We start from the raw sequence: 16,491 nt of genomic DNA, 5'->3' as shown, positions 1-16,491 counted from the left end.
AATCCTTGGAAATTTTACACACATGCAATCATACATAAAATATTTTTTTATGTTTTACTAATGTTATACTATTTGCACAAAGGTCTCAGCTTTTTGGAAGACTGCTGAATATTATATACAGAAATAAACTTCTAACCACGAAAGTGTTTTATAAATATACTATTGTTATAAGTAGAGGACAAAGCACTCAGAAGGGAGATGTGTGACAGCAAGGCTTGACACCAGAGAGCATTGTACTGTGGGGGAGGGGAAATAGTCCAGGTGAGACAAGGATATGCCTGGTTAACAGCTGATATGTTTACACCATCTGCTCTCTCAGGCTTCCATTTACTCTGAGGCACAGGAAAGTATTGCAAAGTCACACAAGGTCACTTAGTTCTTTGGGAAAGTCATTTAGGGAAAAATTTTAAGTATGCAGTTAAGTTCATTTAATAATACAGAAGTGTTTAATGCTAAGAAACTTTCAGGTATAACTTTTATTATTATTTAAAGTCTATATTCTCTTAAAGAACTCCAGATATTAAAAAAAAAAAAACTCCAGATATTTAAAATACTATATTACTCACATGTACAGGTGAATTTTAATCATTCATTTTGTGAAAATTCACTTATTTGTCATTTCATTATTAGTACCGATGATCTTTACTTGGTTAAATTATTGCTATTATTACCTCTGTGTATTATCCTTCTTGATAGCTAATTAGCCAAGTCCTACAATGGGTGCTTCACAAATACATAAACCTCTCTTATTCATTTTGTATTCCCATTGTGTTATGGACCATATATTTGTGCTACCCCCCCAAATTCATATGTTGAAACCCTAACCTCCACTTTTCATAATCTTAAATTTTAATTTTCTGTTAATAGCAACACTTTTGTGGTAATTCTGTATCATATGGGAAATTTCTTTCTACTGGTTAGAGTTGAATATTCATATCCAATTAATACTTGTTTCAATCTGTTTCCAAACTTCTAATTGTTAATAAAAGAAACTTGGAAAAAAATAGTCTCTTAATTAATATTTCTTTCTAATACATGTCTTCTTATATTCATTGCATAAAATAATATGTGTCTTCCTGGTAAAGAGACAATATATGCTTCTTTCCAATCACCGTGTGTTTCATGGTAATTTGCTAATGTCCCAAACAAACATATTCAATAATAGCTAACATGTATATAACACTTCCTACGGGCCAGGGGCTGTTCAAACACTATATAGGTATGAAACTCCACAACCAAGAAATTGACTGCTTTAAAAAAAAAAAAAATCATTGTTATGTTAATCACCATATATTACATCATTAGTTTTTGATGTAGTGTTCCATGATTCATTGTTTCTGCGTAACACCCAGTGCTCCATGCAGAACGTGCCCTCTTTAATGCCCATCATGAGGCTAACCCATCCACCCACCCCCCCTCCCCTCTAGAACCCTCAGTTTGTTTTTCAGAGTCCATCATCTCTCATGGTTCATCTTCCCCTCTGATTTCCCCCCCTTCATTCTTCCCCTCCTGCTATCTTCTTCTTCTTTTTTTTTCTTAACATATATTGCATTATTTGTCTCAGAGGTACAGATCTGTGATTCAACAGTCTTGCACAATTCACAGCACTCACCATAGCACATACCGTCCCCAACGTCTATCACCCAGCCACCCCATCCCTCCCACCCCACCCCCCACTCCAGCAACCCTCAGTTTGTTTCCTGAGATTAAGAATTCCTCATATCAGTGAGGTCATATGATACATGTCTTTCTCTGATTGACTTATTTCGCTCAGCATTAACACCCTCCAGTTCCATCCACATTGTTGCAAATGGCAAGATCTCATTCCTTTTGATGACTGCATAATATGAAATTGACTGCTTTTATCTTTTCCATTTATCCATCAGGGAATTTGGGATGTGAAAGGGGCAAAAGTGGGAAAGTTCATAATTATGGGAATTTTGGCATCATACCTCTGCTCTTAACTGTGATTTTTTTGTTTGTTTGTTTCAAGTTTTTATTTAAATTCCAGTTAGTTAACAAATAGTTTAATATTAGTTTCAGGAGTAGAATTTAGTAATTCATCAGTTACATGTAACACCCAGTGCTCATTACAAGTGCCCTTTTTAATACCTATCACCATTCTGTATCCAATGTAGTTGATTGAAACTCATGAGGAAAAAAGAAAGAAAAAGAAAAACTCCTGAAGATATTTATTCCCTTGCTTCCTTAACAAGGGGAGGTTGTTTATTTTCCTCACAACCTGCATGTCACAGGTTGGAGTTCAGATCAATGCCCTTTTTGCTCCATCCCTGTGGCACATACAGATCATTACTTGTTCACTTTGTTGTAAAACCATTTCTCAACTAACGTTGATATCTGGCTACTCTCTTAGGCTCTTCATTTCTGACATCTTCTTAACTTACTGCAGATACCACACCTGACCAATCCTAGCTGATTTTAACACCAAAATATGCAATTTTACCAGAACTATGACTTCTAATATCCTTCAAGTTCCCACTCATTCTCTTTTGCCAAGACATTTCAAAACAGTATTTTTGCACATGCCATCTCCACACTTATTTAACTTATTCCACAGTACACGGTGTTGCTATTAAAATGGTGCTGCTAGTCACTGAAAATTCTATTACTAATTCTGAAAGCACATTTCAACTGTTTTTTTCTTTTTTAAATTTTTATTTAAATTCCAGTTAGTTAACATACAGTGTAATATTAGTTTCAGGTGTAGAATTTAGTGATTCAACACTTACATACAACACCCAGTGCTCATCACAATAAGTGCCCTCCTTAGGACCCATCACCTATTTAACCCATCCCCCAGTCCACCTCCCTCTAGCAACCCTCAGTTTGTTCTCTTTAGTTAAGAGTTGGCTTTCTGGTTTGCCTCTCTCTTTTTTTCTTTCCCCTATGTTCATTTGTATTGTTCCTTAAATTCTACTCATGAATGAAATTGTATGGTATTTGTCTTTCTCTGACTGACTTATTTTGCTTAGCATTTTACTCTCTAGCTCCATCCATGTTGTTGCAAATGGTAAGATTTCATTCTTTTTGATGGCTGAATATTATTCCTATTTATATACAGTATATATTTTATATATATATATACACCACATCTTCTTTATCCACTCATCAGTCAGTGGACATTTGGGCTCTTTCCATAATTTGGCTATTGTTGATAATGTTTCTATAAACATTGCGGTATGTGTAGCTCATCAAATTAGTATTTTTGTATCGTTTTGGTAAATACTTAGTAGTGCAATTGTTGGGTCATCGGATGGTTCTATTTAGTTCTTTGATCCCGACAGCATTTTTAAATTTTTAAAAAAATTTTAATTGAAATAAATGGTTTAAATTAGTGTCAGGCATACAACATAGTGATTCAACAATTACATACATTACAAAATACTCACCAGAGAAGGACAAACACCATATGATTTTACTGACATGTGAAATCTAAAAAACAAAATAAATGAATCAAAAAACAACAAAAAAAGAGAAACAGACTCATAATAATATAAGCTTAACAGTTTTTAAAAGTTTAAAAAGTTATTGACTATATTGCCCAATCTCAGTAGAATTAAGTCAGAAATAAATAACATAATAAATATTAGGAAATGCTAAGATCTTTGGAAATTCAGCTATACACTTTAAAGTCACCACTGAGTCAAAATGGAAATCACAATTGAAATTTATAAACATTTTAACAATAAAATGACATATTAAAACTTCTGGGATTCAGCTAAAGCCATACTTGCAGACATTTTTTTAAACCTAAATGTTTCTATTATAAAAAGAAAAACTGAAATCAATTATTTAAGTATCTATTTCAAAAAAAATCTTACAAATTAATGCTATATAAGTGATAGAAAGTGAAAAGATAAATATTAATTAATTAGAAAATTAACATACAATAGAGCAAAGCAAAAAAATTAAAAATTTGTACTTAAAAGACTAATAAAATGCTTGATCTTCCAGCATGATTGAGAAATACAGAAGAAAGAAAGCACCCATTAATAGTACTGGGAATAAAGTGTCATCACTATGGATCTTAGATACGTTATAAATAGATAATAATAGATATAATAATGGATATTTGAACAATATTATACTTAGATAAAATTGACAAACCCCTAGAGTATTATAACCTTCTATTTATTATACCAAAAAACGGAGAAGGAATGAATTCCCTACTCATTTTTTTTTAAAGATTTTATTTATTTATTTGAGAGAGAGAAAGAGCACAAGAGGGGGGAGCGGGAGAGGGAGAAGCAGACTCCCTGCTGAGCAGGTAGCCCGATGCGGGACTCGATCCTGGGACTCTAGGATCAGGACCTGAGCCGAAGGCAGTCGCTTAACCAACTGAGCCACCCAGGTGCCCGAATTCCCTATTCATTTTATGGGAATAACATATCCTTTATAGATTAAAAGAAAGGTATATTAAAGGCTGTTTCATGAACATAGATGAGAATTTTTAAAATATTAGTGATCAAATACAGTGATGTACAAACAAGGATAATACATCACCAGGAAATAAGTTTATTCCAAGAAAGCAAGCTGGGTTTAACATTTAAATATCAATAAATAAAATTCATATCATTAACAGACTAAAGATGAAAAGCATATAATCTTCTCAAAGATGGCAAAAATGTGTTTGCTACAACTCAATACCCATTGATGATGATGATGATGATGTTAGCAAACTAGGAAAAAGAGGGAAGTCTAGATAACGAGTGGAATTCGAGCTGTGTGTTAGCTGACTGGTATTAATTAACTAAATTATCAGAGCTGAAATCCATATATACCACACCCTGCAAAAATGAAGTCTGTTTATAGTACTTCATATGTAAAGTGAATGGACATTTTGTATATAAATTATGTTAACAGAGAATACATTATGTCAAAGAAAAAATTATAAAAAATATAATTTGTTTAAGCAGGAGTGTATTATGTATGTCATAATAACCCTTCTGTATATTTAAGATCAACTCAAACTTTTCTATGTTATCTTCTAATGGGTAAAAACAATAAGGAAGAACTATAGATGTAGAAAGACAAGAATAAGGATTATTTTTGTGTTTTTAAGAATATATTATTAAACAAAAGGTTAAAGCAATTCAGCAAAAAGTGTGAAAAATGGATGTTCAAGATACTTTTGGTGTTTGTTTTGTAAGTGCCATCATGATAAAAAAGCATTCATTTTGATGACTCAATATGTTTAGCATGATCAGAAAAGAGAGTATTTATCAATTCATAGTGTGTTTAAACAGAAAATTGACTGAGGTTGAAATCAGCAGACAACAGCAAGAAATGCAAAGGTTTTGTCATTAGACCATGAAATGAAATAAATTCAATGTGAATAAAGAATTCAAACCATAAGAAATGATTATTTGATAAATTGTTCTCAAGTTTGTTCATGAGCATATTGTGTTATTTCAGTCCACTGGGCATTTCCTCTTTTATCTCAGTATATATGAATATTCACTTTTATACACTCAAGATGTAAATTGTCTTGTCTTAGTAGAATTTTGAGATAAAAAATTGCTGTGATTCCATAGTTACTTATCATTCAGTAATGAAGAATGTACATTTATTGAGAGCAGATGGAAGTTTCACAATGCAATTCAATATTTATTTGGGATTTAACTAAATATTATTTATGGAATTTTACAGATGCATTCATTAATTAAATGGTAAAGTTTATAAATGTAATTAAAAATATCTTGCAATTACATCTAACTTGATCTCTGCATCTTTACCAGTGCCTTCAAAACTGATTACATTGACAGATGCTGATGATCTAATAAATGCCTGAATTCACCCTTCCCCACTATAAGTCACTTCTAAATATAAATCATATCTATTTGCTACAGATATATACTGGCCATAGTGGATGATTTTTAGAAGATACTTTTTATAAAGTATTCACTTTTGAGGAGCTCACAGTCAATAGCAGGGTAACGTGTGCTCAATTAACTGCAGGGTGCCTGAGACATAACACATACATCAATGTGTGGGGTTAGTATTAATGACAAGGACTTCAGAGAATCTACTAAGGATTAATTCAACACATTTATTCAGAACCTACTACATGGCATGTAATTGCACTAGGTGCTAAAGATAAGAAAATATGAAAAAACAAAACAAAATAGCAACACCAAAACAATGAAAACCCTCACCTGTCCTTAAGTCTTCTATAGTATAGTAGGAGATTACACAAGGATACAAATAGCTAAAACATAAGATAGAATGTAATATGTGATATGGGAAGTATAATAGTTTTGGGATTTCAGAGTTGATTGATAAATTTGAGTAAAGAATTGGGGGAAAAAAAAAAAAACATAGATAAAGGCACCAAAACCAATTACAAGTTTTGGTCTTCAGCAACTTTGATCTTGAATCCTTGCTCTTAGTATATTTTCCTGATATATTTTACTCTCCTATTAAATAATATTATAAAAATGCTGTACAATTATATATATATATAGTGTACAATAGCATATGTGTGTCAAGGATTCCTTTAAAGTACTATGAATTAGAATCATTTAGATTATAAACTTCATGATAATTAAAATGACACATCGCAAGAACTAAATTAGAATGTTTAGTGTTGGGACCCAAGCATTAGTTGTTATTGTTGTTGTTGTTTTCTTTTAAAGCTCTCCAGGTGTATCCAATGCATATCCTAGTTTGATAAATACTACTTTATATTTTATTTGTGGATAAAAGACTATACAGATCAGAGAAGATGATTAGTTGACAGGCGGTGATAGTCAAATTAAATGTTCACATTTTTTTATGGTTCTTTTTTTCCTCTAAGTGTCAATATATTCTCAGTCTACTCTAAGTTTTAAATTCATCTTGCTTTAACCCTCTTTAAAGTTACTAGAATGCCTTACCTAAGGGAGATTCATTCTTACTGTTTTAGCAAAAGGAATATAAGTGTAATGACATTAAAAATTAACTCACATTTATAGTGCAAAGGATTTCTCATTTCTGAAGACAATCTATCAAGTAGTCAAGTGATTTCAAGTAATTTAGCTCAGGTTATACTGCTAAACTTGGTTTAGACAAGCAAGATATTTCAGTTGAGGTGAGATCATTAAGGTCTAGAACTATAATGAAGTATTAATCTGTGAATATAGTGTACAATTTCTAGCACAGAGCACACATCTCTATCAAAGTGCCCTGAAATATCTATGGCCAAACAATAGTCTAAAACTATTCACCATTTTCCCTATATTTGTTTTTTTTCTTAATTTGGAGGAAAAAAATGGACTTAAACTGTCACTCCTACAGCATGATAACATGAAGCAGATTATTTTCTACCTCAGTTAATTTGCATCAGTCATTATAAATTAGATGATGAGATGAATGCATAATATATTCTTCAAAACTTTATACATAGTTCTGTCATTACAAACTTCTCATTCTTGCCACTTAGTATTATTTCATTTAGGAACTAAAAGAAGCTCATATCTCAGTCTGAATGAATGAATGAATGAAAAAATGAATTAATGAATGAATGGATAAATAAATAAAATGAATGATTGGAGGCCAACACTGGCAATCATTTGGAGTTTAAAAGAGGGAAGAAAAGGGGCGCCTGGGTGGCTCAATTGGTTAAGGGTCTGACTCTTGGGAAGAAGAAGAAAAAAAGAGGGAATAAAGGAAGGTCACTTTTCCACAAGCAGGCCAGGTCACATCTGCAGAGCTAATTTAAGGCAGTTTTTTTTCCCTTAATTCAATGAATTCAAGGATAGCTTATCAGAAAAGAGCCAAGAAATCAAAGGAGCTAGTATGTGAGCCCTATTCAGTTTCATCAGGACTAGAAAACTATTTGAGCTTTGTTGAAAAACCTTTATTTTGAAGAAAGTCTGCTTTCAAAGTTCTGAATGTCTTACTTATCATCTTATAAATATGATCAATTATTTAATTAGGGCCCAACAAAAACAATGAAATCTCTTTGACTTTTGGCCAACTGTTGAAATTTTTTTGAGTATAGTTGACACGTGATGTTACATTCATTTCAGGTATACAGCTTGTGATTCAGCATTTCTATATGCTATGTTATGAATTATATGAATATATTTTTTATTTTAATTCCGGTATAGTTAACATACAGTGTTATATTAGTTTCCAGTGTAAAATATAGTGATTCAACAATTCTACACATTACTCTCTGCTCATCAAGATAAGTGAACTCTTAATCCTCTTCACCTATTTCACCCATCCTCCTACCACCTTCCCTCTGGTAAGCATCTGTTGGTTCTCTACAGTTAAGTGTCTGTTTTTTTGGTTTGTGTCTTTTTGTTACTCATTTGTCTTGTTTCTTAAATTCCACATGTGTGTGAAATCATATGGTAGTTGTCTTTCTGTGAATGACTTATTTCACTTAGCATTATACTCTCTAGGTCTATCCATGTTGTAAAAAGCAAGATTTCATTCTTTTTTATGGCTGAATAATAGTCCATTGTATACCACCTCTTCTATATCCATTCATGCGTTGATAGGCAGTTGGGCTGTTTCCATAGTTTGCTATTGTAAATAATGCTGTAATAATCATAGAGGTGCAGATATCTTTTTGAATTAGTGTTTTCATATCCTTTGGGTAAATACCTAGTAGTGGAATTACCAGATCATATGGGAATCCTATTTTTAATTTTTTGAGGAACCTCCATGCTGTCTTCCACAGTGGCTGCATCAGTTTTCATTCCCACCAACAGTGCACTAGGGTTACTTTTTCTCCACATCCTCACCAACACCTGTTGTTTCTTGTTTTGTTAATTTTAACCATTCTGACAGGTATGTGGTGATATCTCATTGGTTTTCATTTGCATTTCCCTAATGATGAGTGATTTGAGACACATCTTTTCATATGTCTGTTGACCATCTATATGTCTTCTTTGGAGAAATGTCTTCATGTCTTCTGCCCATTTTTAATTGAATTATTTATGTTTTTGGTGTTCTTTATATATTTTGGATACTAACCCTTTATCAAATATTTCACTTGCAGATATCTTTTCCTATTCAGTAGGTTGTCTTTTAGTTTTGTTAATTGTTTTCTTTACTGTGCAGAAGCTTTTTATTTTGATGTAGTCCCACTTGTTTATTTTTGCTTTTGTTTCCCTTGCCTCAGGAGACATTATCTAGAAAAATGTTACTATGGCCAATGATAGAGAGATTCCTGCCTCTGCTCTCTTCTAGGATTTTCATGGTTTCAGGTCTCACATTTATGTCCTTAATCTTTTTGAGTTTATTTTTGTGTAGAGTGTAAGAAAGTGGTCCAGTTTCATTCTTTTGCATGTAGCTGTCTAGTTTTCCCAGCACCATTTGTTGAAGTAACTATCTTTTTCCCATTGCATATTCTTGCCTCCTTTGTAGAAGATTAATGGACCATATAATCATGGGTTTATTTCTGGGCTAAATATTCTGTTCTATTGATCTATGTGTCTATTTTATGCCAGTACCATACTATTTTGATTATTACAGGTTTGTAGTATGTCTTGAAGTCTGGGATTGTGATACCTCCAGTTTTGCTCTTCTTTTTCAATATCACTTAGGCTATTAAGGGTCTTTTGTGGTTTCATACAAATTTTAGGATTATTTGTGATAATACTGTGAAAAATGTTGTTGATATTTTTATAGGGGTTACATTGAATTTGTAGATTGCTCTGGGTAGGACATTTTAACAATCCATGAGCATGGGGTATCTTTCCTTTTTTTTTTTTTTTTTTTTTTTTGTGCCACCCTCAATTTCTTTCATCAATGTTTTCAGAGTCCAGGTTTTTTACTTCCTTGGTTAAGTTTATTCCAAGGTATTTTATTATTTTTGATCAATACATACAAAGTTTTTAAGTTTCTGTCTTCACATTTATTTTCCTAGATCTTAAAAGTAAATATATTTAAGAAGAAAATAGCAGGTGTATTATTAAGCTAATTAGAAGACACAGAAGAGGTCATATACCAAAGAAAACTATTATTTTTTATTTTTAGGTTTATCACTGTTATTAATGACAACTCATAATTATATAGAGCTTGAAATTATATCAAGTGTTTTACATAGCTTATTTTCAAATCTGATAAATAAACTGTATTGGGAGAATATCCCCCATTTTAGAGAACTCACTGAATCTTGAGATGCAATTAACTTACTTGAACCCCGCCCATCTCTAGAAAGGACTCAGCAGATATAGAGAATTACTGTCAGTCTGGGCCCTAGAACACAATGTCCTGAATGTGAAAGCAAATTGTAAATGGTTATGCAATATCCTGTGTATTCCCCAGGCACTTGCACACTAACCTCATCCAATGAGTATATCTATGAGCATCCTCCAGGTGGATCATCCAAATTCAAATTCTGGATTTCACTTACTGAGGGACTTCATACATTCACTTACTTAATCTCTCAGTGCTCAGAGTTCTCACTTGCAAAATGGGAATAACTGTGCCTACCTCCTGGCACAGTGAGGAGGACAAATGAGATAATTCATACAAAGCACTAAAAAGACTGCCAGATGCAGTATGAGCTCAATAGTTGTATTTGATTATTACTACTATGAAACATGCTTTTTAATTAGTAGAGATCCTAGATAAGAAACAGTGTGGATTCCAAAAAGGTAATGAAATAAAAATTATAACTAATCAAGGATTAATGATATTTATATTAATTTCAATATTAACTATATAAAAATAAGATCTTAAAAATTATATATAGTTTGTACTATTCTATATCTCATACATAATATAATAGTCTATAATATATATATATATATAACATACATATAGAATAATATATGTAGTATAATCCAATAGGTGAAAGATTTCATGTATTACCAGTGATCCAGACATTCAGTAAAAAAAGAAAAAGGCAAATCTTTTTCTGGACTGATTGGATAGTCTACAAAATACATGTTTGTCTATATGTGTGTGATTAGTCTGTGTGCATACATATATATTTATATATATGCATATGAAAATATACATAAATGAATCTAATAAAACTACTTATAATATACTGTGCCTTATGTTTCAGATTTTATGAAATTTCCCATACGATTCCAGTGGTATTTTTTAATAGGTGCATTTCCCTCAAAAACATGTAAAATAGCTTTCCTGTAAGTATAATCTTGAGCTAAAGAGTTATGTATTTTAGGCTATCACCATAAACTTTAAAAAGCAGAATATCATAGGAAAGGCAAAACAAGCAAGCCAGAAACTCACTTTTAAGGTGACAAACTGCAGAATACACTGAAGACAACATAAGTGACCTTTAACTAATGCTGTATTTTGATATCTTAGTAGTACTCAAGCTCATATTATTTTTTAAATTCACCTTTTTATATAGTGCAAAATACAGCGTAGGCTTTGCATTTTCAAAACTACTTGTAGCAATCAGCATTCTCTTTTTCCTCAATATTTTTCAACATGTATCATGTGTCAAATAGCATACACAATTACCTCTCTTTACTTACAGCTAAGGTAAAACTATGATATTCAAGATTATCATCTATTCATTCTAAATACTTCCTTCATGTTTGTTATATTTGTTACACCTGTCATTTTTCCCTAGGAGATTAAACCCTTAAAAAATGTCATTGGGAATCAAAGGACTAGCTGAAATGCTGGGCTTCATTTGTTTTCCATGGACAGTTGAATTTTCTCATCTATTTATACTGGCTTTTTAGGACATTAGATGCTAGGATGTATTTTTTTCTTGCTTGAACTGAAGTTTCCTGACAAGTAGATAGGACAAGGGACCAATTTAAGAGCAGGATTAATTGAAGAATTAGGCTAAACTATTCAATTCTCAGCTCAGGCATACTGATAAACAAAAGGAAATATAGAAGCCCATGGGACCCAAGAGATATAACCCATTGCTCTAAGCTTTAGCAGGAAAAAACAAAACAAAAAACAACCTGCCACTTGAGACTAGAGGTATTAATAACTGAGGTATACTGAGGATCGTATGTCAGTGCTTTTTGTTCTTCATAGCTGGTGGGTCAGTAGTCTTCTGAGGGTGATTCTTCATAAGAACCTATGGGGAAACTAAAGGATAATTTTCCCTTGGAAGCGTTAAGGATCCACTGTAGCAATCACATTGGCTCTGAATTAAAAACATTTGCTCATAACAAAATAAAGGGCACATTGTGCACATACAGTTTCCCATGGGGTTTTAAGAAACATGGGTCTCAAAGGTAAAATAGAAATTAAGAGGTTTTGAATTATCAGAAAAATTAAAAAAAGATTCCTCTTGTAAGATTGAGGCTACAAATGTTTTAAATTTCATAATTTGGCAAGTAGACAGGAATGTCTCACTTTCCATTCCCTGTGAGAAGATAGTAAAAAAACAAAAAAGTGAGGACTTGCCCCAATTTGGTAAAAGCAAGGTGTCCCCGATTAATCTCTTGCTGCGAGATGTCCCCTAATTTATTGTAAGTTCATGCTGAGAGATGTCCCCTAATTTAAGTTCAAAGGTCTTACTCTCTGGATAGCTTTCATAGATTAATTTCTTAATGGTAGACTGAAACCAAGCTAATTGTCTCAGCCTATCTCATCTTCTCATATAAATGAGAAGTTTTATGGTCTTTGGCAAATGTCCTTCCCTTAGACTCAATATTGCATCCTGAGAAAATAAATTTATTTGACATAACTATCATACACTTTAGAGTTTGGTTTGATTTCTAAACTTTGTATTGGGCTGGTATCATGATAACTTCATATAGCTTATTAATTCATAGAACCCTTTAAATGTGGGGCAGAAGAAATACAGAACCATTGACTAATTCAGTTCCTAACGTCCTGAAGTAAACTCACCCTTAAATAAAGTGAAAATGATCCAATCTTCACCTGTTGAAAGAATCCACCTGTAAACAGGCTTTTGAATGAAAATTCCTCTAATAGAGACTGAATAGAATTAGTATGGGAGAAATTCATTTTTTTCTTTAATTCCTTCAGATTTTAACCTAAAAGGATTTAATTTACCCCTGGAAAATTAATAATGGGAATATTTATATTCAAACTTGTTGGAATTTTATCATTCAGTATATTCATACTTTCCTCTGATCCCATTTCAGAACCTCTGGTAGGCTATAATCAAAGTAGATGTAGGTAATTTGGAAGAAAAATAGATTCAGGACTACATTTTTTGGTTGAACTATTTGAACCCACTTTGGAAACTTTTAGTAACAAATTTTAAACTGCTCAAGGGTGATCCCAAAAGGACATTTGAAATAGCAGTGATTGGTATGATGTAATAGCACAAGAATCTCATGAAGAGGTTAATGGACTCTTGCTTGGCTCTTAATCAGGATAGGAACAGCTCTGATTAACACAGGCCCAATGACTATATTCACAGTATGGAAAATGTAGAAAAATATATGAAGAATATTGGGGAGAAGAATTGGTGATTTTCACCATCAGTATTATTATCTTTCTTCCAATTTCTCACCCAAAGTTTTCCCTGGAATAAACAGCAAATTTTCTTATTGAAGAACATGGGGTGAGGAGCATAGTATATTGCTTCAACTTATTCTGGGGACTTTCCACTTACAGAAAACATTCTAAAAATGCTGATTTGGGGGCACCTGGGTGGATCAGTGGGTTAAGCAGCAGACTCTTGCTTTCAGCTCAGGTCATGATCTGAGGGTTGTGGGATTGAGCCCTGCAGGCAGCTCCACACTCAGTAGGGAGTCTGCTTGAGGACTCTCTCTCTCTGCCCCTCTCCATGCTCCTATGCTTTGTCTCTCTTTCAAATAAATAAATACATCTTTTAAAAAAATAAAAAATAAAAATGCTTATTTAGTTACAGCAGTCAAAATTTTCTCCATCTGCCTTCTAATCGTCCAGAATAGTTAATGTACTCTGCTTGGGATTTCTGTAGCACAAGATTCACACCAAGAGTCATATTTTAAAGAAATTACTTATTTATGTTGCTATCATTCGCTTCTTAAAAGTAGGTCCCTATTTCACCTACAATACCTGTCTTAGGACCTGACATGGCTTGACAAATATAGGTACTCAAAAAGCGTTTATAAAAATAAACTAACATTCATTGCATGTGTTCACAAGCAGTGCATTATATTTCTTTTGTTTAACTCAGAATACAAAATGTAACTGATACATTCAAAATGCATATGTGGAGTCAATGAATAGATCAGTAATGATTAATAATATTTTATGAAAAAATATTGTCTGTATAAAAACAAAACACAATGAAAAAATATTGGTAGATTCACATGGGAGATTTATTACGTGCTTTCATGGGACCAAGGAGGGTCACAGTGTCCTTCTTGCACTGACTCTTTCTTTCTTTCTTTCTTTTTCTTTCTTTCTTTCTTGCTTGCTTGCTTGCTTGCTTGCTTTCTTGCTTTCTTGCTTGCTTGCTTGCTTTTCTTTCTTCTTTCTTTCTTTCTTTCTTTCCTTCCTTCCTTCCTTCCTTCCTTCCTTCCTTCCTTCCTTCCTTCCTTCCTTTCCTCCTTCCTTCCCTGGGGCAGGAGGGGCAACGGGAGAGGGAGAGAATTAATGTTAAGCAGGCTCCATGCCCAGCGTGGAGGAGTCTGACATGGGGCTTGATCTCAAGACCTGAGATCATGACCTGAGCCGAAACCAAGAATCAGACACTGAACGGGCTGAGCTACCCAGGCGCCCCTGCACTGGCTGTTTCTTAAGTAATTTTAATTCACAATAATCAATATGCCTAAAGGGCATTTTTGGGGGTAGCATGTTTTGCTCCCCTTCAATTTAAAAACTTTACTCAGCTGATGTGCATCAGGAAGCAGCTAAAGATCAAATAGCTCCCTGAGCCAAGCATTACTGGAGTTTTATAGGGTGAGGAGAGGAGGGAGGAGTGTCCTTGTGTTTTGGCGGGGGCAGAACTTCTCCTCATCTCTAACTGCTATAAAACCTATGTTGGAAAAATATGGAAATTGTTGTGGGATCCCCTGCCTCCTGTTAGGGATTGTGGGTGCAGTACCATCAGGTAACTGTCAGAACAATCTTTTGAGAACTGTTTTTGCAAGACTTAAAATTTTTTAAGGTCCAGAGGAAGAGTTGAAATTCAGAGAAAGGCAAGGGGGAAAAGAGAAGACAGAAAATTATAAGGAGGCACAGCTTGCAGCCAGTGAAATTGGGAACTGTTTTTAATCCTTTTACAGACACTGGTATCACTCAGTCAAGATGGTATTCTCCTTTACTGCAATAAATCTAATAAACTTGGCTTTGTCTGACTAATAGATTTTTCTGATATTCCTCTGGTGAGTTGAAATTTGATAGTAAAATACATCGAAAGAGTGAAAAATGGAGGAAGAAATCTGACAACTAGGAAAGGAAGTCACATAAAAAGTGACATTTTAGTGGCATCTTTAAAGTGTTTTGGGGGTTAAGAATGTGGAGATAATTGAAGATAGTGCATATCAAAGATGTGGCAGATGTGGTTTCCCATTGAGGAAAACATGGCATGGACTCACTTAAAAGATAAGTAAAAAGGGATATTACATATAGTTTAACCATTAAAAGGATAAGATAGTGCTATGAACAACTTTATGCTCATACATTCAAAAACTTAGAAAGCACAGACTACTTCCATAAAATCCACAAACTACCAAAACCTAATAAGGTGAAATGGACAACCTGAATAGTCTTATAAGCATAACAGGAATTGAATTTTAATTAAAAAGCTCCTGATAAAGGAATCTCCAGGCCTAAACTGCCTCATTGGAGAGTAGCACCAAAAATTTAGGAAAGAATTAACATTGATATTAAGCAACGTCTTAAGGGAAATAGAAGAGGAAGAAATAGTTACCAGCCCATTTTTCGAGACCAGTATTACACTGATGCCAAAAGCAAACAAAGAAAGCACATGTAGACCGAAGGAAAAATAGACCTACATCTTTCAAAAGTGTACATGCAAATTTTCTCAACATAATATCAGCAAATTGGATCCAGTAATATGTAAAAATAATTGTATAGTATGATTGAGCAAGATTTTTCCAGGTATGCAGAGACTAGAAGAAAATATTGGCAAATCACATATGAAACCAATGTCTACTATCTACAATACATAAAATCTCAAACTCAACAGTAAAAAGCAAACAATTCAAATAAAAATGGGCAAAAGATATGACAGACTTTTCACAGAAAAATATACCAATTTCATTATTCACTAAGTAAATTAAAAGTAAATGGGATATGATAAATCTATCCAAATGACTAAAATAAAAAATAGGAACAATGACGAATGTCAAATGCTTGCAAGGATATAGCTAAACTGGATCATTCTGGAAAAGGCAAAACTGTGGGTGCAGTAAAGATATCAGAAGTTGCTAGTTATGTAGGGAGGTGGAGTGGTAAACAGGCAGAGCACAGAGGATTTTTAGGGCAGTGAAACTACTCTGTAAGACACCATAATGATAGATATACATTTGTCCAAACACATTCTTGATAAAATACCAGAATGAATCCTAAGATAAACTATGGGCTTTCAGTGATTATGAT

This window comes from Mirounga angustirostris, unplaced genomic scaffold (genome assembly GCF_029215605.1).
Source record: "Mirounga angustirostris isolate CCGP_5_RB_7025 unplaced genomic scaffold, mMirAng1.0.hap1 SCAF_4, whole genome shotgun sequence".
Lineage (NCBI taxonomy): Eukaryota > Metazoa > Chordata > Mammalia > Carnivora > Phocidae > Mirounga > Mirounga angustirostris.
The sequence above is the reverse complement of the archived record's forward strand: the minus strand, read 5'-3'. Positions refer to the sequence as shown.